Source organism: Ictidomys tridecemlineatus, unplaced genomic scaffold (genome assembly GCF_052094955.1).
Source record: "Ictidomys tridecemlineatus isolate mIctTri1 unplaced genomic scaffold, mIctTri1.hap1 Scaffold_165, whole genome shotgun sequence".
Classification (NCBI taxonomy): domain Eukaryota; kingdom Metazoa; phylum Chordata; class Mammalia; order Rodentia; family Sciuridae; genus Ictidomys; species Ictidomys tridecemlineatus.
This window is the reverse complement of record NW_027521443.1, coordinates 401,972-425,377: the sequence shown is the minus strand read 5'-3', so window position 1 is coordinate 425,377 and position 23,406 is coordinate 401,972. Positions and strand designations below refer to the sequence as shown.

Sequence of the window (23,406 nt, the reverse complement as noted above, 5' to 3'; positions counted from 1 at the left end):
TCTACTATGAATATTAAAAAGAGACTGACCAATGGCATTAGTATGTGTCCCACCCAATCAGCATAACTTTGGACCAATAGCATTGGTACTTTTTTCAAGTCCTAATTAGCATAAGTTTGGACCAATAGCAGTGGTACTTCCTTCAAGTCCTAATTAGCATAAGTTTGGACCAATAGCATTGGACCAAGTGCTATATAAACCCCTTGGAGGCTGTTCTGCGAAGAGAAGCTGCCAGGCCATCCAGATTGCTTCGCCGGAGCCTCGCCGGAGCCGAGCCTCGCCGGAGCCGAGCCTCGCCGGAGCCGAGCCTCGCCTCGCCTCGCGGAGCCTCGCCGGAGCCTCGCCGGAGCCGAGCCGAGCCGAGCCTCGCCGGAGCCTCGCCGGAGCCTCGCCGGAGCCTCGCCTCGCCGGAGCCTCGCCGGAGCCTCGAGGAAGTTCCAGCCTGCTTTGTTTCCCGGAGATGGTTCCTCGACTTTGTAGAGACTGCTGAAAGAAGAAGAAATGGTTGAGGATCTGCGGGGGTCTGCTGCAGCCCTGCGTGGAATGGCCCGCCTTGAAGAGCTAGGACTCCTCTCTGCTGCCCAGGCCTCCCTGCCCCTCGCGGGCAGCGCCCTACCTGCCAGCAGAAGCCATGGAGCTTCGTCTTCGAACTGCGGTTTCAAAGGTATTGTTATATTTTAGATAATTAGTCTAAATATTGAAATTTGTTAATTTTAATTTCCAATAGTGAAGATTGTGAGATTTATAAAGAATAGAAAATTATTTCCCACAGTTCTGGAGGTAAGAAGCCAGAAAAAGTCTGTCCCAATAGTTGAGTCATCATTTGGCAGAAAAGTGGGAGAGAGTATACCCACTCTTAAAAGCCCTTTTACTTTCCATTCATTTGATGTTGATTTGAATGTTATTAGATATGATTTTATTAATTTTCACTTATTGGTTGTTTAAATTATAAAATCCGTTTTAAAGATTTTTTTTAAGTTGTTAATGGACTGTTTATTTTATTTTGTTTATATGCGGTACTGAGAATTAAACCCGGTTCCTCACACATACTAGGCAAGTGCTCTACCACTGAGCCACAACCCTGGCGTTTTTTTGGTGTTAAGTTTTGTGAGTTCTGCATATATCCTAGGGATTAATGCTCTGAGGTGCATGTGGGGAAGATTTTCTCCCATTCTGTAGGCTCTCTTCACATTATTGATTGTGTCCTTTGCTGAGAATATACTTTTTAGTTTGAATCTATCCTGTTTATTAATTATTGAATTTACTTCTTGAAATGTAGGAGTCTCCTTAAGGAAGTCAGGTCTTAGGCTGTCATAGTCAAGATGTGGGCCTACTTTTTCTTCTATTAGGCACAGGTAGTCTGTTCTAGTGCCTAAATTTTGATTCATTTTCAATTGAGTTTTGTCAAGAGTGAGAGAGAGGGCTTTACTTTCTTTTTTGTTTTATGTGGCTTTACAATTTTCCCTGCACCACTTGTTGAATAGACTTTTTAAATTTAATGTATGTTTTTGGTGCCTTTGTCTAGTATGATATAACGGTATTTTGTGAGTTTGTCTCTGTGTCTTCTGTTCTGTACCGTTTATTGGTCTCTGTGTTGTTTTGGTGCCAATGCAATGCTGTTTTTTGTTACCGTGGCTCTGTAGTACAGTTTAAGCTATACTATCATGGTGTGTCTTACTTCACTCTTCTTGCTAAGTATTGCTTTGGCTATTCTGAATCTCTTATTTTTCCACATGAATTTCATGGTTGCTTTTTCTAGTTCTGTGAAGAATTGTCTTTGGGATTTTAATGAATTCCATTAAAATTTATCCCCAAGCACAAATTAGTTAAAACTGAAAAAGAATCCCAGTTCACTATGGACCTGACAGCTATCTGGTCACTGGTGTCTGTTGAGCCAGCTACTATCTCCTGCACACTGGGTGGTGGCTAAGCTGAGGTTACTTGTTGCATTTCGGTGTTAATGGTGTCTTAGAGTTGAGTCTACTCTGCATGTTGGTGCTGACTTCTAGATTCAGGCACACTTTTGCCACCACACAACCTGGGATACTTTTCTGGTTTTTTTAAACTTAATTGTGTCTGAAAATTTCTTTGGGTCCTTTAACCACTTTGCTTGATCAACGTCTGTGTGCTAGGCACTACACTAGGTGTGGAGTACAGAGTGAATAGGCCAAGTCCTTGCCATGGCACTCAATGAAGTTTGTAGGATAATCATAGCATCTATATCTACCTCAATGTTACTGTGAAAGTTAGAAGACGGTATGTCAATAACTGCAGTGCTGAGGACTGTAATATTGTTGAGGAAATTCACAGACGATTTCATCAGGCACCACCTTGTTTTTGTCTGGGAAGTCAGAGCAATATAAAGTTGTTACTTTTTCTGTAATAAAAACAGACATTGTTTTATTAGTTACACATGACAGTACAATTCTGTTGACAATTCGTACATTTGAATCAAATGGGGTATAATTTCTCATTTTTCTGATTGTACAGGTTGCAGACTCACATTGGTCATACACTCACCTATATATACATACAGCAATAATGTCTATTTTATTCTGCTGCCCTTCCTATCCCCCCTTCCCCCCTCCCCTGAAATCTCTCTACCCCATCTAATGTGATATACTTCCTTTTTTTTTCTCCTCACAACATTATACATGTATTCTGTATAGTGATGAGGATCTCCTTCCATCTTCCGTGCAATTCCCCTTCTTCCTCTTTTTCTCTTCCATCTCTCTTTCCTATTTAGTGGTAACCTTCTTAATGCTCTTCCTCCCTAACCCATTTTGAGTCACATCCCTTATATCAGAGAAGACATTCGGCATTTGTTTTTTTAGGGATTGGCTAACTTCACTTAGCATAATCTGCTCTAATGCCAACTATTTCCCTGTTAATGCCATGATATTGTTATTTTTAGTGCTGAGTAATATTCCATTGTGTATAAATGCCACATTTTTTTATCCATTCATCTATTGAAGGGCATCTAGTTTGGTTCCACAGTCTAGCTACTGTGAATTGTGCTGCTATAAACATTGTGGCTGTGTCCCTGTAGTATTCTCTTTTTAGGTCTTTTGGCTATAGTCCGAGAAGGGGAATAGCTTGGTCAAATGGTGTTTCCATTCCCAGCTTTCCAAGGAATCTCCATACTGCTTTCCAAATTGGCTGCACCAATTTGCAGTTCCACCAGCAATGCATGAGTGTACCTTTTTTCCCACATCCTCCCCAGCACTTATTGTTGCTTGACTTCATAATGGCTGTTATTCTTATTGAAATGAGATGGTATCTTAGAGTAGTTTTGATTTGCATTTTTCTATTTGCTAGAGATGGTGAGCATTTTTCATGTATTTGTTGATTGATTGTATATCCTCTTCTCAGAAGTATCTTTTCAGGTCCTTGGCCCATTTGTTGATTGGTTAATTTAATTTTTGTTGTTGTTTTAAATGTTTGAGTTCTTCCTATACTCTAGAGATTAGAGCTCTATCTGATGTGAGGGGTAAAAATTTGTTTCCAGGATGTAGGCTCCCTATTCTCACATTATTTCTCTTGCTGAGAAAAAAACTTTTTAGGTTGAATTCATCCCATTTTTTGATTCTTGTGCTTTAGGTGTCTTATTAAGGAATTTGGGGCCTGCCCCCACATGAGAAAAACAGACATTTAACACAGTTTATATCTGAAACCTGTGAACTTCAGGGATCCCTGTGGGTTGCCTGTCTCCAGGTCAGACACACAGTTCTGTGCTTACTCAGTACAGGTTTGGAGACCCTTGAAGCTTCTCCTATAACCATGAGAGCCAGTGCTTCATAGTCTGGCAAATTCCGAGTCTCCAGCTCACATAGATGACATATCCCTATGGTGCTGACTTCCCCCCAATCAGTTCATCTCCTGCCTTCACATACTCACTGGCTGCCATTTAGCTGGAAGGCCCTGTTCCATGATGGGAATGTTCTAGACTTTGCCTTAATTGTTCAGAGCTCTTGGAGAGGGGCCTGGCCTTTCCTAATCCCCAGAACACTGTGTCCTCTTCATGGTCCTGTTATTACTGGCTGTGAGTGTGCTTTTTGCAGATGGTGGTGTACTGCAAGCTCATACCACATTCATTTTGTGTCCTCTCCTTATAGCACTTAGCAAGGTGCTGAGAGTTGGTCTGAAAAATGACCCAAAACTTCATGACCATATGGTTAGGAAAACCTAGGGGCTGGAGGCAATGATAGTCTGGAGAGAAACCAATTCCTCCTAGGGAAACACATGCACAATCAAACTTCATTTTAGTAAAACAACATCCTGCACACTAAAACCAAGTAATTCTGGATGGATTTCAGAGAGTTAAAAAAATGAAGGGAAAACAGAAGTAGAACATAAAATTGAATAGTTTTTCAATTTCTGCTTGGGATCCGGTTGTCACTGTCAGATCACACTGTGCTCTAGCTGGGGATCATGAATATATCACATGAAGTGAGAGATGTAGAAACACATATTCAGTTATTTGTCTTGTTGTGACACAGCACATTTCCTTAGTCTTTTATGAGGGAAAAATTACACATTTCCTTTAAATATTGCTCCTAATGAATGCTATGCTAAGGCTGTTCTGCCTCAGCCAATAAAGACCTGGGCTTTGTTCAGAGGGACCCAGATTTTTAGAAAAAGGCTAAGCAGCAGAGAGAGAGACACATATCAAATCAGTTGTCAGAACAGGACTCCACCATGACTGTAAATATTGAGCAATCACTTCTGGTTCTGTGATTTAGTATTTGTGCTGCCTCTGCATCTGGTGGTCTCTAACTGATAAGCTGGCTTTTGACATTGGCCTGCATGAGGACACCACAGGTGAAGACTTGGGGATGGTGGTGGAGAGCCTGGCTGGGGTTGGGTTGGACCATTGTGTGAGATGCCATGGAAGATGCATTAGACCAATACCTGGTGGGTAGAATCAGGAAAAAGTGCTTTCTTCTTGACATTGATAGAGGGAAGGAAGTCTGAATTTTTCCTAATGGCAATCCCCAGGTAATTAGTTGGATATTCAAACTAGGTTTCAAACTCTACTCTTTCATGAGTTTGGAGGGGAAAACTAGTACTTACTATTTAGCTTACTGGGTGTTAACTATCATAGTGTGCACTGGTTAGTTTATAAAATATCACTGCATATCTCTCATTTTAATCAGATTTTAAGTATACACATGTAAAGTCCTCAATGTCAACATACAAACAAAAAATAGAAAATGAGAACCTCCTTCATTTCTCTGACCATAGGCCATTGTGCTGAATTTAATATCTGTTAAGGAGATACGCATTTCCATATTTTTGAAACAAATATAGGTATATATTAACATACTTACACTTTTGGAAAGTCAAAATAAGAGAACTCTTCTCAGTTCTCTGAGGATTTAGACTTAATTGATAAACCTCTATGCAGTATGGATCTTATCTCAGAACCACATTTAAATAAATAAATAAAATTAAGGCTCATTGGCAAATAAATAAATGAAAACCAATAGCATACATTTTCTGGAATGCTATTGCACAGTAAAGTGGTGAGTATTGATAACATTTAGATATGGTATATTTCAACAAGGTGGAAGAAAAGATCCCACATGTTTTCACCATATAAAAAGGGGAAATGTTTAAGGAGGTGGGTGTCTTTAACCTGATATAAACATTGTACCTTATTTGGTGTATCAAATCATCACATGGTACTCTCTAAATACATAGAATTTTTACATTTTATATATCAGCGACAAATTTAAAATATTTTCCATATTCTCTGAAGTTTTGTAAACAAAACATGATTAAAAAGTTATTTATTAATAAATAACTTCTGAGAATCCTAGGCACTCTCATTTCATTTTCCATAGGCTCAGTAATACTTCTGTATTTTCTCTAGGCTTTTGGTATTCTCATCTAATATATTTTGGCACACTGTTAAATGAAATTAAAGTCAAGGTTGCTCTTCAGCAGACATATAAGACAGGTTCTGGAGATTGTGTTCCTATGATAAGATGTTAAGATGATACAGTAAGTCCCTTCCCCTGCATCAGATCCCTTGTGATACTCTGCACCCCCATAGATCTACTTTTACTGAATTACTGGATTATTTATTGTATTTTTGTCTGCTTCTCTTCATCAGAATGGCACCCACAAGGCAGGTGACTATTTTTCTTGTTTATTGATGTATCATAAGCTACTGTGAAACAGTGGTTGGCAAATAAATAGGGGTTACAGTATAAATGGTTGTGTGAGTGAATGCAAAACTAACTACAACTCTAAAATGTGGATCTGGTGAATAAAGATAAGGAATTCTGCCAGGTGACCTGCAAGTAAGAGACATTGTGTAAGGAAAGCGTCATGAAGCACAGGCTACATATTGATGCTAAGGATGCTTCAGAAATATTACTGGATTAGTCTTCATTGACTCATGCAAAATTAACTTTAACAGGAGATTTTCTACCTCAGGGGCAAGTCTTTTGGGATAAAGGTCAAGGCAAGGTGTAGATCCCTATCTGAGCTACTCTTTTCTTTGGCTCTGAATGTAGATTTAAATGAAGAAGTACATGGAAAAGTAAATCCCCTTTTCTTAACAAATAAGATAACTGGGAATCAGCAGTTTCTTAAAGCAAACTTTTTTGCTTTCCCCCTTTTCCCAAAGCAGCAGATTTCTGGTCTCACCAATCAACTAACCATGTGAGTTGGGGGAGGAGGCATCTGCATTTGTCACTGGGATCAGTTCCCTCACTCCCAGGGCAGGTGGCTACAGACTCCCCAGTCCCCACCCTGTAACAACTGAAGCTTCAGACAGCCTTCCTTCCAAGAGCACCTTCCCAGTGGGTGATCTGGTGACACAGGGGAACCAGGACTCTTCTGGGGTCTAGACTGACAGTTTCCCTGGACCAGGTAAATGCTGCCTGCTGGGCCCTGGCCAGGCATCCTCAGCTAATGAGATAACAGAAACAAAGTTACAGTCCCCTGTCAGGGACAAGAATGAAGGCCAGGGGAACTGGGGCTGTTATTGCTGCAAAGCAGATTTCTCTGACATCTCCCTGCATTTTTCTGTTTTTCCCCAGTGGTGACCAATAACATCCTAGGCTGAAAGAGTTTTGTATTGTCTGGTTGTGCAACAAAGAAAGGAGAAACAGAGGCCTGACCTTGTGTCTCCTATTTATTTCTTCAAGAAAAATTCTCTTGTTCTGCAAGGGATAGAATCCAGGGCCTCACATATGCCAGGCAAGTACTGTGCCCCTGAGCTCCACCCCGGTGCCATCTTCTCTTTCTTTATGCTCCATTCAGTAGTCAGCAGCTGTGCTGGTTCTTACTTCCAGTGCATCCAGAACCTGGCCTCCACTCCATGCCTCCATTGCTCTGGCCTCCCTGGTCAAGCTGTGGCCTCTCCTGGTGCCTGGGATGACCCCATTGGGCTCTTGGCTTCTCCACCTCTAGATTTCTATCTGTAGGAAAAGACCAGTGGAGGGTATACTTCCAATCCTTTCCTTTTTAAATGAAGCACTGCCACTACTAAAGTTTGAATCTGGAATGATCCCTACAGGCCCAGGTGAGAAAGCTTTGATCACAGCCACAGGTGCTATTGGGAGGAAGTGGGATCTTTAAGGGGGAGGCTAGTGGGGAGCTTCCTGTTAAGGGCCTCCTTTCATGGGACTGAGGAATCCTGGTCTCTTAATTTCCCACTCTCTGCTTCCCAGCCACCATTAAGTGAGTCACTTGCCACCATGCACTGCCAGGGTGATATGTGGTTTCACCCCAGGTCCAAGAACAACAGGGCAACCAACCACGGAGTGAAGCCTGCAAAAGTCAGCCAGAACATACCTGTGTCTTTTAAAGCTGATTACCTCATATATTTGTCACAGTAATGGAAGGCAATGAAAGTACAAAGCAGGGGAGGGGACCACAGAGAAAAAAAGTGTAACTTAGTGAAAAATTATGTGGAACACCCTAGAACCAAGTCAAGAACAGCACCTTGTCAGCATCCCACATGGCTGCATCCTAGCCCTAGTCCCTCCTTCCTCTGGAAGTAACCAGCACCAGGGCACACAAGCTCAAGGGCTAAGACAGACACCCCATACACCACTTGGTATGTCTTTGTGCAGTTCTTGGTTTGCAGGTTCTCCGCCCTGTGTGTCTTTTCCTTGGTCTCTTTGTTATAGTGGCAGGCCCTGGGATCCATGGACGTCCTCACATCTGGATTTTGCTAATTCATATTTAGAATATTGTACACATCTTTCTTTCTCTTTCTTCCATATCTCTTGCAAAATGGCAGCTGGATGTAGAGACCTGTTCAGAGTAATCTGTGATGCTGAAAAAAGTTCTGAATTTTAAAGTAGATATTGGGACCTGAGGCAAATAACATTAAAAACAAGATCATGATGCTAATGTCCACCAATTGAAGCTCACCAGGCTGTCACCTGTGGTCAGAGTCAGTTTACCTAGATTTCTGGTGGCTCCACAGCCACACAGAAGCATTTCAGAAAGAAACATGGAGCAGTGACCCTTAGAAGATTCTGTCTTTTATTCAATGACTCCACGATGTGAGTCAGGACAGGGGCAAGAAGTGAGGCAGCTTGGTGATTGAGCATCTTCAATCACTTTTGTACTTTTGTCTCAGGGGTGGGAAGATTACTGGAGAGTCACAGTCCATGTTGGTAAAGAGGTTGCTCGCTAAATGGCCATTTCCCCTTGTTCTGGGCAAACCTGGGGTAGGTAATGCTTGGTAAGAAAAAGGTTGGCTCAGTAATTTCTGTTGCCTCAGAGTCAGTCTCCACATAGTTTTTGATATGACCACCATGTGGTCCTGCCTGAGGTTTTCGTTCTATTAGGAGTGCTTTTGTTGACTTGTGGAGATCATGGACGAGCCACCTATTATCAGGAAGGCCATTTCCCTTTCTCAGTTCCTTTCAGGGTTTAGATGAAAACAGCACTGACTTCTACCCATATAAAAGAGAAATTGATCCAAATTTCCAGGTTTTCTTGTGTCTAGTCAATTTACACATTAGTATAGATTTTTTTTTACAAAGGCCCTTGTTCCCATGTAAACAAGTGCTCCACACATTACCCCAAGGCTGTGCTAAATACCACCATATATCCAAAGTAAAATGATGTTTGAAGTAAGCCATACATCTTTGTTTCAAAAAAAATATTAGTACAACGAATACGTGTAAACAGGGATTGAAGTTGATTCAGCAGAGTAAAACTTGTCCACTGCCACCTATAATCCCATTTAGCAAGAAGTATGTGCACACAATATCACATAGATGGTAACAATGCAAAGGATGGCCAGAACCAGCATTATGAAGTCATAGACATAATAGATGTGAAAATGAAATATATTTCAATAAAGATAGAGACAAAAGGTAAAATACTTGCCAGGCAAACAATAACTGCAGGCTACATAAAATATTTTTTCTCCAGTATAGGACAGGGCACAGCATTGGCACAACAAAGGAAGTTGGGCTGACCTAACAAATTTCAGCCAAGTATTATACCAATAAGATTTAGATTTTTGTTCCAAAAGGAATGGCTCTTGAAGCATGGTAATAAATAAATATAAAATTGAAGAAGGCCTGCAGCACACTGAAGCTGGGATAAGGAATGCCCCAGTGAACATCTGTTTTATCCATCTCCTTTCTCCTTGTCTAGCATACAGACTTCCTCCAAAATAATCATTCATTGGTGATGTTGCAGCATGGAAAATATATAAATCTTCTATCATTGCAATAATAATAACAATGAGAAACACAGGAAATATCTGAAATCCAGAACCAAGTAGAGAGGAAAATATTAGCTGGTGTCTTGATGATCTAAATACATCTCCATGCACCTGTTTCTATCCATATCCATCTCCTAAGTCTATCCATGTCAGCCATTTCTTCATTACTGAACCAGACATAATCTTTCCTTAAGTTCTCATTAAAATCATTGAAACTAAGCCTATCAAGAAGATCACCATCCTGAAGGAGTTGAAAATTAAAAACCAATGAATCCCCTGTTGAAAAAAGGATGGATCACAAGATATTTGTGCAATCGTTCTTCAAATTTTACATCTGAATTTTTCCATTTTACCAAATATGACATCTGTATTTTGGTATTGGGAACAGTTTCACATTTCCTCCAACAATTAAATTTTCATTAAAATCTATTTCAAGCTTTTTGTAGCTCCAAAGATAACAAACTTCTACATTTTCATCTGCTTCACCAATAATACCCCATATTGCTAAATCAACTATATACATCTGGTACCAGTAGTGAATTTTGATAGCATAAACAAAGGCTTCTCTTTTCTTTATCAAAATCAATTTCACAGTAACTGGCTGGCATCACATCATCTTTAAATTTAATATCTAGACCACTAAATTCCATTTCAACTCCTTGAAATGTTTCTCCTAGAGCTTCATGGTAATGACTGTTACTTTTTTTGACCCCACACAGATTAGAAGTGAAAAGTACTTATATGTTTCGAGGCAATTTTGGAAGGGTCCAGCAGTTTTCATCCATAAGACAACTTCTTCTGTATCTTGAAACTGACTTTCCTGCCTTGCTCCACTTCACCATTCTGAAAACCATCCAGTCCTAAGTGAAAGCCACTCCTAGAATCCTTAACATCCAATCTTGAATGTGAAAATGCAATTAAACCACCGATCAACTTTAGACCAAATGCAAGAGATTGTTTTGGGGCCAGGCCTTCCACTGGGAAACTGGAGGCTTTAAGGTCAGAAGGGGCCTAAAAGACTACCAGATGGAGCCTCTGCTGGGAACATGTGTTGATGCTCCTCTGCCTGGGCCCTGGGCAGCAGCAGCAGCAGTACAGCAGAAGCTGACAGGCCAGGAGCGCCCTACAGAGGCCTCATCCTGAGCGCTCATGCCTGACTGGCCCATCAATTGCTCTGCCTCTGGTGCTTGTGCGGCAGTGATTCACATCCACAGGGCACTGGCAGACTCAAGGCCTGGGCCCAGCCGCTCCGCTGATGCCCCTGCCTTAACAGCTCCTGTGCCGCCCTCCTGATCCTGCCAGCCTCTTTCTCTGACTCAGCCACAACAGCATTGTGCAGATTTAAGTGAGTTTTTGAAAAATGCTTATCCCACCCCCAAAAGATAAAAAATTCATAGGGACAAGGATATCACTTGTTCTCAATTTGAATCTCCCACACACCAGGCATAGAGCTTGCCAAAGGTGACTATTCTATATTTTTTGAAAGAATATAAATAAATTTCTTTCAAATAGGTGAAATAAAAAGTAAATGAAGAACTAATGAGTTGAGTGGAGTCAAGGAAGTAATTTTAAGAATGCTGTAGAGGGAGGGGTTGACAAAAGACTGAAGACTGGACCATGCACCCTGATTGACAGCCTGTTGGATCCTAGTGCCCCACAGTGCCCAGGAGCTGATCAAGGATAGGAAGCATTCATCACAAGACCTGATGGGGAGTCTTTCCCTGATTGTGTAGTTGGCTGCGATCTATTAGCTTACTTTGGATTCTAGTTCCATACTGTGTATATAGTAATTGTGTGACAAGCCAGAGACCATCTGTCACACAATTACTATATGTGCAAAGACTGGTTTTCAGACTGGATGGTTTTCAGTATGTGCAAAGCATGTGAGCATTAAATAAAGGCTGTTTTCATTTCTTCAGCTCCCTGTGCAGTTCTTTAGCATAATAGAAGATAGATAAGGAAAGCAGACAAACAGACATTTTAAAGCAGATTTTCAGAGTGGTCATCAATATATCATTATTGTAATTCTTCAAAGTTCTTGGTATTTTTTAATTGTATATCCATCAGGAACAAATCTAAGCTTATTTGTCTAAGGTAAGGAATTAAGGAATTTGTTTTTGCCTCTTATTTACTAAACTTTTAAAAGTCTTCAAGTTTTTAGAAAACATTTATTCACATGTCAGGCTTGATGTTGGGGTTACTAAGATAAAAAATTGATTTTTATCCCCAGGAAGTTCATTGTACATTGGAAATAGAGATGCACAAACCATGCATTTCTTTACACTGTGATAAGTAATATAATAGAGGTATTCACACAACGTATAAAATTGCAAACAAAGGCTAGAGGCATTTTATTTAGCTTCAAAATTGACTTTGGCAAAGAAGATTTTGTAAGGCAACTGTAAGAGTTTCTTTGTTTGAAGGAAAAGAAAATAGGAATCAGAGGATGTGTGTGTGTGTGTGTGTGTGTGTGTGTGTGTTTGCAGTGTCTTCATGGGGGGGTATAATTGGTATTTCAAGTGTGTTCAAAGCATGTGAAAAGTCATTAAGATTTCATATAGCAGTTTCTCACTTTTCATTCTATATAGCATTTCTGTTTAGTAATCATTGATGAGATGCTGTGGCAGACAAACCGGGGCCATAATGACTCTTTATTCTAAGGATAACGTGAACCCACTGGATTTTATTCAGAATTGTTTCTTAGCTTTTCTTTTTCCTTTCCTCTTCACCACATACTCTTGTTCAATATTCACAAAAAGAATATGGCCTCCTTTAAAAGATTTTGACAATTCTAAATAAACATTATAAAACAATTATGATTTCGTCGATAATATTTTCCCAGTTACTCTATGGTGAATGATTTATTTAATTAAAGATGTCACCCTCCTTTTACCATACCCCCCCAACTCTTAGATGAAATTGTTATATGATTTCTTTGCAGTCACTGTGTTGAAAATAAAAGATTTAGGATCAGTGTGGTTAGTGGATAGATAATTTTCAGAATGAACTTAGGGGATCTGTTAGGAGTTTACTGCGTACTTTACGTAAAAATGATAAATGCCTGAATTGAAATAGTAGTGGTAAGAGCAGAGAGAGCAGGGTTGGTATGGGAGATACTTAAAGAGGTTGGATCAATAGGACTGGGTCAAAGTTTGAATGTGGGTTGGAAAATATAGAAATGTTCAAGTTGACTGCCCAGGTTCTGACTCAGCCTTTTGGGTAGAAGGTGACCATATTACAGTGTGTTGAAGGGTTAGGTTCAGAAATAAGATAGGAAAAATTCTGAGTGTACCTGGGAATCTATTGATTTAGAGATGGATAATGTATAAAGTATATGGACATATTGACTGTAGCTCAAGAGAGAGATCTGATAGGCAAACAAAGATTTGAAGCTCATTGCTGAACAGACAGTAGTTGAAGTTATAGGATTGACTAAAATGTTCCAGGACAAAGTTAACTGGGATCATAAGAAGAAAATCCCATATTTACAGGGAGGAGAAAAAATAAAACCTGAAGGATACTAAACAGAATATCAGTGTAGTAGGAATTAAAGAAAATTATCAGAATCTTGGGAGATGATAGAGAAAATAATTTTAAGATTTTAAGATTATTCAAGAAGAAGGAGTCAATGTTAAAAGTGATTAAGAAGTCAAGGGGGTTAACCTCTACAATTGTCCATTTAATTTTAAAAATTAAATTATGTTAAAAAAAGCATAATGGCCATCATGAGGTGGCATTTTAATTTTTTTCTTTTAAAAAAGTGATTTCATTTAGAAAGAGAAAACAGAATGAAACCAAAAGTATACTGATCACAAAAACATCTACTTAATTTTCTAAATGTTACAAGACCAATTGATCATTTTTATGAAAAGGAAGAGAAATGGGTGTATTTTATTTGCCACTTCCATATCATTATTTCAGTAAATTGTTGATTTTAGTAAATCCATATTACTAAAAATGACAAAACTGCCTTCTCAAATCTCTTTTTTTTAGGACATTAGCTGTATTTTCTTCATTATGTTAAGGTATAATTCAGAATGTTATTTTCTAACATATTATTAACAATTCTAGATTCATGTCACAGGGGTTATAGTTTGAAATTTTTCATCAAACTATTAATTCATTTTAAAGCAACAGCAACCAAACCTTGTAGCATCTCTTATGTGATTCACCAAATTAATCAGCAATTAAAAACATCAAGGAAAATGTATTCCCAGAGTGAGAATCTGCTCTTTGATTCAGGTCTTCAAGTTTAACTTCTAAGTATGGGAGACAACATATACAAAGTTCAAATCTGGTGTCAATGAAGACAGGAAAGAGGAAGAAACTATAAAGTTTCTCCTCTATTCCCTAACAATATCTGGTAAACAACAGGTCAACAAGTATTTCAAATTAATGTGAACACAAAGCTCAAAATAGCTTTGGCAATACAGGAGAGCAGAGAAACCACTCAACTGTATGCCAAGGACAAAAAATCAGATGAGAGGGTGAAAAAACTGGCAGCAGGAGAACATTTTGGGATGAGGAAGGAAAGAGATGCTTCCCTGGATTTGCCCACATTCTGAAGCAGGATTGTGTGAGTTATGCTTCCTAGATTTGTAGCATTTACAACATGCATGGCTAGTAACTCTGGAGATGTTAAATCAATTATGTATTTAATCCCAGGTCTCAATAAATTATTTCCTCAATAAATAATCTCTTCAATTAACTAAAGAAGATTCCAAGAATACATAGCATTTCCTATGTGAGGGTATCCTTTGTGAATAAATACATGTCTTCTTATTTCTTTGGTCTCTGGTCACCCAAAGGGCAGAGACAAGACAGCTAAAATGGGATTTATTCTCTCAATAAATTTAGCATTAAGAGTCTTTAGCCTTCAGAACATCTACAGAGCAATGGAATTATCTAATTCATATTAGGAGGGACAGAAGATTGTGTCTCTCTAGAGTCAGAGAGGCACTCTAGATACTTCAGAAAATTATAAGCAGAGAACTTTCCAAAATCTCCTATGAAGCTATATCTGGTAAATGTAATTTACTTTCTAATTGACTTAAAATATTTTCAATTGGGAAATGAATTAGAATGTATATCTAAATATTTCAATAATCTAGCACAATGCATGACTTTAAGACTTGGAAAATCACAGCACATGTCAATATAAGCACATGGACACACACATGATTTGTATATTTCATTTAGGATATGACATAAGGAAATGCAAGATTAAATTCTGACATGGAAAATTGTCAAGTCTTCATGAAATTACATGCAGTTGAAGAGATTTAGAAAAGGCTTCATGTCTTACTTGATGTGCATAAATAATTTTTGAAAGAACTGCAAAAAGATACATTGTAAAAGAGGCATAGCTCTAGAAAGTTTATTAAACCAATGATAGCCAAAGTATTTCGATTTCTGTGATCCTAAAAAACATCCTAGTTATTATTAGAAATAATAAAACATTATTTCATAAGATTGATTTCCAGTTTTCCAAATGTGAGAGCTATTGGGAACAAATTAAAAAGCATTAGAAAGTGCATCAAAATCTCTGTTTGGAATGAATAAAATTGACACTAGAGATGTTGAGGCAGTTTCTTAGCTCCTGCTTGTGAAACCCTGGCCACATATGGGTGACTCCTTTCTGACACCCAGCTCCTATCTATTATTCAACCAGATTCATAGGTTGTATGCTAGCTAGAAAATAACCCTTCCCTTGCTCCACTTAACCAAAATCTTACATGTTTTCAGGTTGTTTCTGAAATGTCACCTGCTTCATAAAGCCTTTTCTAAATCTCTTCAACTGAACGTAATCTCTCCTTCCACTGCCCTTGTAAAGAATCTCACTCCTCACCTTGTGACATCCATTTGTATTATTGCCCACACTCTTTTTCAACTTCCTAGAAGGAACAGTTTCTTGTTGAGATATGTATTCTTTGTCCCCTTAGACCAACATCAGATAGATGGATAAACAGACAACTAATGCTCAAATATTTTATTTTTAATTCAATTAAATTACAGAGAGGAAAAGCAGGCAGGTATAAAAGGATTTTAAAGGACAGACAGAAGACACTTTGGCCAAAATGTTGTTTATCAGAAGTGTGCAAATGGGCCTAAATAGAAGGTATCCTGCCAGTCTATGGATGGACGAATTCTCTTTTGTCCACACATGTTTTTAATTTTTCACTCTTATCACCATGGCTTGTTTATTATATTTGTGTCTTACTCACTTGCTTCCTACAGTTGATTTTCACAATGGTTATGTGCCAGTTGGCTAGAGCATGAAATGTTTCTTTGTGGAAGTCAAAAGTGGTACAATTACAAGGTCATCTTATCTCTGCACTTTTAATCAACCATTTAATTCATCCTGATATTTGACTTTTGTGTACTTCCAACTCATGAACATAATTTTACTTCTGACTGTAGATCCCATTTTAGAAATGTCAGCTCTGAGTTTTGAGTATTATTCTTCTTGGCTCTCCTCACTCTGACTCTTACAACCTTGGCATCCTCCTTTGTAAGATCATTTTAAGCATTTTTTATTGGATTAAATGTAAAGAAGAGCCAGGGCATGGTATAGAAGACAGTATTTGTGATTGCTTTTCAGTATTACTTAAGTTTTGAATTTTTTTGTCATCTAGCTCTTCCCCTTTAGTTTGTCAGATGGCTATTTCTGTGCTAAGTGGTTCTAAAGTCTTTGTTAGGGACAGTTCTGTTTCTATAATGATCCCTTAAATCAAGTGCAATATAGAACATTCAAAGATGTGATTTTATCTTCTTCAATTACTCATTCACTCCAAATTCCAATATACAGTATATAAGTAAAACTTCACAGAATTAGTTAAAAGTCTTTACATGATTAATTTCAAAGTACATGTAAATTTATTTCCGTGGAATATCAAGATTAAAAAGATGATATTCTAGAAGGTAATATTGTGGTCCTAAAATAAACTTTGTATATTCTGAGATAGTCTAGACCATAGCTTTCAAAAAAATTTAAAAAATGTGAATTGAATTAAGATTCAAAATACATTTTAGGAGGAGTAAATTATGCATTTAAAAACCATTATATGTCTGCAGTAGAAAGGATGTGCATAACATTAATTTATTTTAAAATTTGAGTAAGTAAATTAATTTAATTTTGAAATAGTTCTAATCTTATAATTTTGAAATTAATTTCTAAAATTAATTATATTCTCTGAAATAAGTTTCACTGTAATTCCTTTCTTTCCTTGTTTATTTTCCCATTCCCCTCACAACCTCTTATATTACAGTAGGTGGGGTAGAGAGAGAAGATGGGAGGGGAGGGGAGGGGGGATAGTAGAGGATAGGAAAGGTAGCAGAATACAACAGTTACTAATAGGGCATTATGTAAAAATATGGATGTGTAACCGATATGATTCTGCAATCTGTATTTGGGGTAAAATTGGGAGTTCATAACCAACTTGAATCTAATGTAAGAAATATGATATGTCAAGAGCTTTGTAATGTTTTGAACAACTAATAAAAAAATAAGTTTCACTTTAGAAATACTGAATTTCATTTTCTCTAAATGTACTCTAAAAATAATCTCACAATTTCAAATTCAAATTGATTGAATTTAATATGCCATCTTAAATTTGTTTGCAATTCCCGGTACAAATAGGAAAAGTCAACTATTTGTTTATCCAGATTATCAGTATTGTTTGAAAATGCATGAAATATTTACTTATATTCTCTTTTTACTGCTGATAAATTTCTCTTTAAAGGAGTATGGAAGTTAATAATACGTTCTCACTTTAGGAAAAATAAAAGATAAGAATCTATGCTTATTTAATGCTTATTATATGCACTGTATAAGTAGTCTGACAATTACCTTTTGAGGTTTTTGAGATTCTGAGTTTTTCTTCCTTCCTTTCTTTCTTTCTTTCTTCTTTTTTTTTTTTTTTGCATTTTGTAGGGTTTGAAGAAAAAAAATACCAAGAAGTTAAGTAACTAAGGTGGAAACATTCTAAACAAGTCAAAAGTCAATTATTTAAATTAAAGTTCACAGGTTATCACAACACAAAATAAGCAAAGAAAATATAGTAAGTTATTATTATTTGGAGATATAAAATACATACTAGATATTGGCAATTAAAAACAGGTAAAATGCATACTTTTAATGTGTGTTCATCTTTTTAAATGTAAATTAAAAACATAAGAGTCTCATAGAATCACTTAAAAACAGCAAATCACATAAAAATAGAAAAACCTGTTAAAATTTGATTTAGCATTAATTTCAGGGTAATAGAATACAGGTTATTTTCATTCTTTTATTTACTCTAAATTTCTGACTATGACTATTTCTCAGGGTGTTTTCTTTTCTTTCAACCCCTCCCTCCAATCCCTGCCAGTACTAGGGATTGAATCCAGGTACATCTCCAGCCCTTTTCCTGTTTTGTTTTGTTAAAGATAAGGTACAGGATCTTGCTAAATTGCTGAGACTAGCCTCAAACTTGTAATCCTCCTGCTTTGGCTTCCCAAGTCTCTGATCTCAGTTTTATTTAACAACAACAATATATTTTGCTGGGAATGTTGCTCAGTAGTAGAACACTTGCCTAGCATTTGTGAAGCCCTGGTTCCAACTCCAGTACTACAAAAGGAAAGAAGGAAGGAAGAAAAGAAAAAACAATATATTGTTTTAGAATCATAGATACATATACACATAATAATATGAACTCATATTATTAAATAAAAATATGAACTCAGATTTGAAACATAAGGTTATATTCTTTTTACTACTATCAAAGACTTACTACCTAAATCTAAGAAAAGCTTTCAAATACTTTTGTTGGTGTTTGGGTGTCTGTGAGTGAGAGAGGGAGGGAGGGGGAGAAAGAGGGAAGGGTGGGAAGCACACAAGCTCACCTGTCAGAGAGCCTCTGTTTACCTTTAGCTGTTCTCGGTGTAGACAACCTTCATGATAATTACTTTTTATGCAGATGGGAAAATCCTTCCTAAATTGCATGTAACATTTTTTTCTTTTTGAGTTCTGTTGGTTGTTATTGAAGATTCATTAGAACATTTGGAATTACCTTCAGAGCAATTAAAAATTTAGAGTTCCAGGGAAATCTGACTATAAATTCTCTTGAAATAGCTGGGCTAGTTGAACTTATGGTGAGGTTAATATTCAGCATTAGGAGATTTGACTGTTTCTGTTTAAATGGCAAATTTAGCTAAAGTCCATTTTAGAGAGTTCCAAGTTAAATCAATGATGTACACAAAAGAACCTGGAAAAAATAAAGTATTCCACTTGAACGGCAGACTAAGGATAGTAATTAGAGATCACAGGCCCAACCACCAACTAGTAAGAGTGTATTACAAAAGACAAAATCAGCAGTAAAAGAAAATAAAGCCAGGAGCCCAGGTCAAAGTCAGGTTTGACAAAGGTTATAAATCAAAACAAATAGCATCAGAGTTTAAGGACAGGTGGACCAGCAGCAAATGAGTGGTAAACCTAAGTGAGTTGTTGCATGTGGGTGTTGACTCTGATTCTCTTCCTTCCCTGTTTCTCTCCTTCCCTTCCTCCTTTCTGTTCCTTTTTTCCACTTCCTTCCTCCATTTTCTTCCTTTTCCAACAATCATCTCTCCTACATGCACTGTTTAAAGTGTCTATTATAATTATGAATACGTGTGTTCCCTGTCCTCACAGTGTTCTCAGACTATGTGTGTTGAGACCATAGGTTAATATTTGTCTTTGTTTAATTTATCTTGAATATTCATCTGCAGTGTTTTGGTTTTGTTCACGATCTAAAATATGAATCTAATGCTGAACACATGGCCTGTGCTGTGGAAAGTTATGGGCTTTGGGGCAGAAACCCCACCCTTGACCTTCAAACTGAAATGAACATTCTATGCAATGTAGTGTCTATAGCTACTGATCTTGTAAAGTAGCGTTCACTTGTAACAGTGGTGCAAAAAGCCTTGGATAATAGCCCCATGTTGACTTGGTGATAAAACCAGAGAAATTCATGATGAAACTTCAAGGAAGAGGGATCATTTTTCTTACAAGATAAATGAGTTCTTGTTATCATAAGAAACACGGGTGAAATTTTACAATTTTACAAAACACACTTGCCCACTGCTGTAATAGTATGGAGTTTGATATCAAATCCAGACTTGGAAAAAATAGGAACACAGGCTTAAAATATGTTATATTTCAAGTGGAAATTCATAACAGCTGCATAAGGGATATGATATTGCCTTTTAGCGAGCTAATTTCGTCCCAATTTTAATAGTGACCAAAGGTCAGTCCTTTTGGATTGTGTGCAGAACACATTTGTAAGTTAGCTGTTATAAATCATCCTTATGTTAAGTGGAAGGCAACTGCAACACAAGTCTACGTATTAAATCAAAAGTGTCTTTTACAATGTGGGATGGAGAAGCAAATGTTTATAGTAACAGTCTCTTAAGTGCTTGATGAAATAGAAAGGTAACTTTGCTACTTTTGTGTTGGACAGGATTTATGTAAAAGAAAGTTTTTTTTGTAGAGGATACCACCATGCAGAACAATTCTCATTTTGATGTGGACATATGTGCTGTCTGTCTGTTTCTGTGTCAATCTTTCTATCTTAAAACCACATTTTAGAAAGTATTAGCTGTGTCCTGAATGTCCCTAATGGATAGAGAGGGCTTGTTGGAACATTGATTGGATCATTTCTGATTGATCAGTTAGAGGGACTGAAATACAGCTAGTGCCACAGCTGACAGCAGCACAGACACTAGAAGTAGGTGATTGGTGTTCATGGATGGATAGAACTTGGGATTCATTACAAACTTCAAATGGGATCCAGAGAAGTATTTCTGGTAAAATGATAGTGAAAGGATATGGCAATGGGAATATAAATTGGTATAATCTTTTTGACTTGCAAATTATTAATAAAAATTATATTTTTTATGTATGACAAACTGTGCTGTTTATACATATAATTTAATAACAATTATTTATGATGTGTCAGGAGTCTTAGAAGTGTTATTTTTCCTTTTCTAGTATTTCTATATCTAGGACTATATACTATGTAATAATCAATATCCATAAAAGAATTAAGTAATAAGGTATTTGCTTCATTTTAGTCTTTTAGAATGCATTTCCAAGTAATCTACAACAAGTATACATTCAATTTATAATTAAAATAATAAGCTTAATTTTTTCTGGCTCAATGTGATTCCTGACTTCTCTTCAGGAAGATTTCCTTCACATGGCTCCCTGCCCAACTACCTTGTCATTCAGATACCCTGCCTGTCTGAAAATAAAGTCTTTGTGCTACTTTTTGAATCTTCAGAGTAGAGTGGGTTTTTTGTAGACTTAGAAGATTTTAGTTTATTCTTCTTAGGAATTCAGCCCCCACCATAGTCAACTATTGATTATGGAACCTCCTTATCTGAATATAATCTGGGATGGAGATGTAAATCATTCCATTCTACCTTCATTTGCTCACTGACACCCTGGCTGACTTTATACTTTCCTGAAGGAATTCTGTTAGGACTTTCCAGTAATATATTTAATGTCCCAAAACTTGGGGATGTCAAGGGGGTGTACATCAAGTGGGCCTCATCTCTCAGAGACTTGGCTCCATCTCACTACATATATGTGTGTCTCCACTGAGGACTTTGCTGGTAAAACAGGCTACCAGAATGTTCTCCTAAGAATCCCTAGGACACGTTGGTAAATTGAAAGTAAGGGGTTTGGGCATTAAAGGTAGTTTCTCTAAGAGATGTTGGTACAGTGTAGGGAACTCAAGAAATAGTTGATGAAGAAAAGAATGCTACCTCTAGTATTCCCAGTCAGATACCCTGCCTGTCTGAAAATAACTATCGTTTTCAATATACAAATGAGTGTTTCAGATAATAAGTAGGATGTGGGTATGACATAAAATACAGAGATCACTTTGTAGAGGATTTCACAGGATAAATGTCCCATCTTGGGACAAATATTCATAGTTAATAAGGAATATTAAAGAGTACAGTTTATAGTGTGATATATGTGAACATGGAGGTCAATTGTTTTTTTTTTTTTTTTTTTTGCCTAAGGATCCTAAGAGCTAAAATTTTTATGGCCCTGAACTTCTGTTGAACTGTAGTAGGTTGAATAATTCCTGCACCAAATATCAAGTCCTAAGCTCTGGAATTTTTATATTTTAACCTTATTTGGAAAAAAGGTTCATTTGCAGATGGACTAAATTTTGAGATGAAAAGATTACCTTGGATTACCTGGGTGGACTCTAATACTGTCGCAAGAGTCCTTATCAAATAGAGGCAGAGGGAGATTCCATGCAGACCTACCAACAAGAAGCCAAACAGAAGAGGAGGCAGTGGTCTGATGATAGAGGCAAAGATTGGAATGATGAGCTCCCAAGCCAAGATGTGCTGGGAGTCACCAAAGGTGGAAGAAGTGAATCAGGACACCAGGGACTTGGGGACTGTAGCCTGTGACATGTTGATTTATGACATCTTCATTTCACAACTGTAAGGAAATAAATTTCAGTGATTTTAAGGAAAGAAGTTTGTGGTAGTTTGTTTCATGGCAGCCCTGACAAATAAATACAGTGATTAAAATAACCCTTACATTAGAGAACATCCTCAGTGTGATTGGCTATGATGAAGTCCTTCTAAACAGTGTGCTTGTAATTCGATGAGAGGTAAAATCAGTATTGAAGAGCAGGTCTGCAGAGGTGGTAGGTTAGCAGAACAGAGGTAAGAGCAGTTGCTATCATAAGGCCACAGGGGAGGAGAGTGATGGGGAAGCACGTGAGGGAGGGGCTCTTCCCTAGGTACCTGTCTCTCGTTTAGTCATATTCCACTGAACCACCCAAAGGAGTTGGTTTTCTGGTTACTGTGCTAGGTGGGAACTGGGGCCATAGTCTGGTGTTATTTATCCAAATTCTGCATTACTCTTTAAAATAATATGTATTATGGTAAACAGGGTTTATGGTATAGTTTGTCAACATGGAGACCATTACAAAGGAAATTTCTAGACTAAGTGTTCTAGACCTGAAAAACAGATCTTTTTAAAGGAATGGATTAAATTAGTGGCTTGAAAATAAAACAACAACACTAACAAAAAACCTCTGCTGCTTCAAAGCTCGAGACCACCTCCAAAAGCATTCTTTCCTCAAAACTATCTGGTAGATGGCAGACTTGGTAAATTTACATTTGACAGACAAATACAAAACTTTTTCATGTTACACAAAGGCAATGTTATAATCTAGCTGTGAGGCCTTAGCTCAATTGAGGTACTGAGATGTGGGCCAGATGAAGATAATTCAGGGAATCCAGCTGCTACAAGAGTCTCAGGGAGCCTTCCCTCAGTTAGCTGAAATCTCAAACGCTTATTGCAAAAGCAAGAGAAATTTGATAATCACCTGGCAGTGGTGACCAGACTTATTCTTGCTAAAATAAGAAAGAGATTGACATACTCTTCAAATGATCAAAAGGGAAATGCAAGAGCTTTCTTTTCAGACTTTCAAGTCACACTGAGTTTGGTCACATAGTGTGTAAGAGGCTCAGCAAAGTCACTTGTTAAAATATATAAAATAAATTTGGGAAATAAAAGGAGAGATTGGAAAGAATGAGGTATTTATTTACCTCATTGAAAAGGACCAATGAAACTGATCCCCCCTGTTAAAAGAGGAAAAGAGGATATTGCCAGGTATTTAAAATGTATGGACAGGGCATTATTTCTAGAA

General features: G+C 37.5%; 1 long non-coding RNA gene across 1 annotated transcript; it reads left to right on the top strand.

Moving 5' to 3' along the window:
- Positions 1 to 362: 362 nt before the first annotated feature.
- Positions 363 to 22,222, top strand: LOC144372814 (uncharacterized). Its single transcript, XR_013432689.1, has 2 exons — positions 363 to 664; positions 21,752 to 22,222. It is a non-coding gene; the product is annotated as an uncharacterized LOC144372814 (long non-coding RNA).
- The last annotated feature ends 1,184 nt before the right edge of the window (positions 22,223 to 23,406 follow it).